The sequence below is a fragment of the Lutra lutra genome, chromosome 5, assembly GCF_902655055.1.
Source record: "Lutra lutra chromosome 5, mLutLut1.2, whole genome shotgun sequence".
Taxonomy (NCBI): domain Eukaryota; kingdom Metazoa; phylum Chordata; class Mammalia; order Carnivora; family Mustelidae; genus Lutra; species Lutra lutra.
The window spans coordinates 27,418,335-27,422,556 of NC_062282.1; positions in this window are offsets into that span (position 1 = coordinate 27,418,335).

Consider the following 4,222-nt stretch of genomic DNA (forward strand, 5'->3'; position numbering starts at 1 on the left):
GGCAGACATTTCACTAACTGAGCCACCCAGGAGACCTGTAGTTATATTTTTAAAGAGGGTAATTTTTTTTTAAAGATTTTTTTTATTTATTTGACAGAGAGAGATCACGAGTAGACAGAGAGGCAGGCAGAGAGAGAGAGGGAAGCAGGCTCCCTGCTGAGCAGAGAGCCCGATGCGGGACTCGATCCCAGGACCCTGAGATCATGACCTGAGCCGAAGGCAGCGGCTTAACCCACTGAGCCACCCAGGCGCCCTAAAGAGGGTAATTTTTAATGCAAAAGAATAAAGGGCTAAGATGAAATTCGATCCATGTACAGCTGGAACATGGTAAATGTTCAACAAATAGTTGCTGAATGAAGGAATGCGTTCTTGTTTGATCTACCGATAGTGACTACAGCTTCTTGACAGGAGTCCCTGCCCCCTGTCTGACCCTGCTGAGGGCTGCAACCATCCGCAGTGCCTGAAGGAGCTACCCTTCTCAAATCTCCTCTCCATCAGGTCTCTTCCCTCCTTCAGGGCCTTCAGGTTCCCTCTCTTCAACTTAGAAATGCCGTCTATGTTGATCTGCAGGACAGTTGCCACCTCAGGGCTCACTTCCTCTGCCTCTCATCTTGTACTCAGGCTAACCTCCCACTCTTCCTATTTTGTGCAGTGCCCATTCCCTCAACCGTTCAGTGCAAAGCACTTGTTGAGCCCCTCCTGTACACCCACCCAGCGCTGTCCTAGGAACTGGGATGTGAGCCCCTCCAGCAAGCTTGCATCTAACACTAACGCTCCCCTGACCACATGGCATGGGAATTTCTCCATCTGTTTCCCTCACCAGACAGATCCCATGCCTCCCTCTTGCTGCACCCACTGCTGCTCCTAGCGATCTCTCTGACCAGTTTGTCCCTTGGAACCACAAAGGCATCCCAATCACCGCAGTGGGAATGGATGACCCCCTCTCCTAGGTCCTTCCACCACTGGGTCTTTCTTCCCAGTCCAACAAGCTTACCCTCTCAGGCTAGTGTGCAAGTGACTGAGCTCTTTGTGCCTTAAAAACCACAAATCGTTAGGGCAAAAGATTCAGAATATTCATTAGCCAATTATCCTGGAAAAGGCTACATTAAAACTAATCCACTTAAAAATGGAAGCAAATTTTCAGAGTAAAAAGTGTACAAAAGACTTAATTCAGATTTTGTCTTGGGGTGCCCGGGTGGCTCAGTCAGTGAAGCGTTTGCCTTCAGCTCAGGTCACGATCTCAGGGTCCTGCGAAGTCCTGCGCGGGAGTTCCTGCTCAGCGGGGAGTCTGCTTCCTGCTCTCTCACTCCCTCTGTGCTCGCTCTCCCTCTCTTCCTTAAATAAATATATAGAATCTTTAAAAAAAAAAAGATTTTATCTTGAAAAATGTAATATAAAATTCTAAAGAAGTTTGTATTATCTTTTGTGGAACTAAATTTATCTTATAACTGTGACTGTGTGCTATCCTTTAAGTAAGCAAATAATTGTTAAGATTGGGGTTTTTACATCTGGTGTGTTACAGTCCAAAAGAGGTGATTTTCACATATTTCATCAAGAGCTTTTCCTAATCTTAAAGAATCAAATAACTCCTTTTTGGTTTTTTGTTTTGTTTTGTTTTGTTTTTAAAGATTTTATTTATTTATTCGACAGAGAGAAATCACAAGTAGGCAGAGAGGTAGGCAGAGAGAGAGAGGAGGAAGCAGGCTCCCCACCAAGGAGAGAGCCCGATGCGGGGCTCGATCCCAGGGCCCTGGAATCATGACCTGAGCCGAAGGCAGAGGCTTTAACCCTCTGAGCCACCCAGGTGCCCCAAATAACTCCCTTTTGAAGTGACTTTATTTTTCCTCTTTGAACCGCAGCTTAGTCTTGCTACCACACATATCTGCTTGTCTGTCATTGGTTTCACGGTGACACGAGAGGCTCCTCATTATCATTTCAGGGACCTCATGAACCTGTGGTAATACTTGCAATGTCACTTAGCAATCAGATTGCCAGGCATCTGCCCTCTGTCGCATCATCGAAATTTCTGGAAGAGACTGAAGAAGAGTTCTGAGAAGATGGGTAGTGACAGAGGCTAGCACAGACAGAGGGGAAAAATGGTGAATTTTACATGCAATCAGTTCACCGGTACCTTTAACTCTTTGTATGGGGGCTTCAATAATGAACATTTAAATGTTTAGAATATAATGCCCTTCCATAGTTTCTTTGCATCTTCCTGGGCATATATGGAGTTTACCAGAGATCTCTTTTGTCAGCCAGCACGTGGGAGGATTCAGAAGGAAAACAAGATAATTTTAGATTTAGATCAATGGCAGACTGTTACTTTCCCCCAAATATCTGTTCTTCTCTATTCCTTAGTAATAGGATCACATACAGGGCATAATGGCTACTTGGAATAGAGATGGCATTTCCCAGGTTCTCTTGCGGTTAGAGGAAGCCCTTGCAACTAACTCTTGGCTGATGAAACATATAGGGTCTTATGTGTGATGTCTCCATTTTTCCTTCTTTCTGCTGATGGGAATGTGCGTATAATAGCTGGACCTCAAGCAGGTATTTTGTACCATGAGGTGGGAGCCATCAGGACAAAGTGAAGTAGTAAAATAAAAAGAGGCAGGGCCCATGACTGTTGTGAAGCTAATGTACCAGCTCTTGAGTACACAATTCTGAGTACACAATTCACTTATGGGAGAGAAATAAACTTCGATCTTGTTTAAGTCCTTTAACTCTTTAAAGGTTAACTTTTCTGTCATGTGGAGTTGTACCTAATTCTGATACAAGATTTGTGCAGCTGCATTATTTCTCTTGGCTCTCAATTCTATATTCCTTTTTTTTTTAAATATTATTTATTTATTTATTTATTTGACAGAGAGAGAGACACACAGTGGGAGAGGGAACACAGCAGGGGGTGGTGGGGGAGGGAGGAACAGGCCTCCTGTGAAGCAGGGAACCCAGTGCGGGGCTAGATCTCAGGACTCTGGGCTCATGACCTGAGCTGAAGGCAGAGACTTAAGGATTAAGCCACCCAGGCATCCCTCAATTCTATATTCTTATGCACTGAGATCGATTATCCATTTTTTTTTAAAGATTTTATTTATTTATTTGACAGAGAGAGATCACAAGTAGACAGAGAGGCAGGCAGAGAGAGAGAGAGAGAGAGAGAGAAGCAGGCTCCCTGCTGAGCAGAGAGCCCGATGCGGGACTCGATCCCAGGACCCTGAGATCATGACCTGAGCCGAAGGCAGCGGCCTAACCCACTGAGCCACCCAGGCGCCCCGATTATCCATTTTTTGTACACAGGAAGAAGTAAGTGGGATCGAAGATGTGGTCTTTTATCTTTCCTCAAACGTTGACCCCAGAATTGAGGAAATTTGGAATATGTGAGATATGTGACCCAGGAAGAACAAAATAAAGAGATTTACTCTAACATTATCCAGTGAAATAAGAATAACCTGAGCCTGAGTGGACATAAAATCAAGCAATTAATATATTTTTTAATTTTTTTATTAACATATAATGTATTATTAGCCCCAGGGGTACAGGTCTGTGAATCAAGCAATTAATAGTTATTAAGCACCTAACTATGTGCATAAATGGTACAAAGCACCGTGGCAGGCAGAAGCCTTCCAAAGATGTCCACACCATAATCCTTGGAACCTGAGAAAATGCTACTTTTCATGGGAAAGGGACTTTGTCGTTGTGATTGGGATTGCAGGCATAGGATAGGGAGGACCTTTCACCTGGTGAGAGGCAGAGGAGATACAGCAGAAGGGGAAACTGGGGAAGTTCCAAGTGTGAAAAGCACTGGACATACCAGTGCGGATTTGAAGGTGGAGAGGAAACGTGCCCAGAACTGCAGGCGGACTTGGAGCTGAGAAAGGCTCCTGGCAGACGCCCAGCAAGGAAAGGGAGTGGTTGGGTAAGCGACGGTGCCACCGTTTAGCAGCATACTACCCATCCACTGAAAATGAGAAACATTTAATCAACATTGAAAGAGCTCACCTTCCAGTAAGTACTAAGAAATGTTCAATCAGTAGAGCACTTATACAGGAAGCATATCTGCGGTGTAAAATTTGTCAAAGTCAAACTAATCCATAGACCTCATTTTCCACATTTGTTCCAAACCTAAACCAAATATGGGTCTTGAGCTGCCATTCACCTTGGAATCGGAAGCAACATTGCCAGTGAAAGGTATATTTGATTAATATATTAATAACTCGATCGT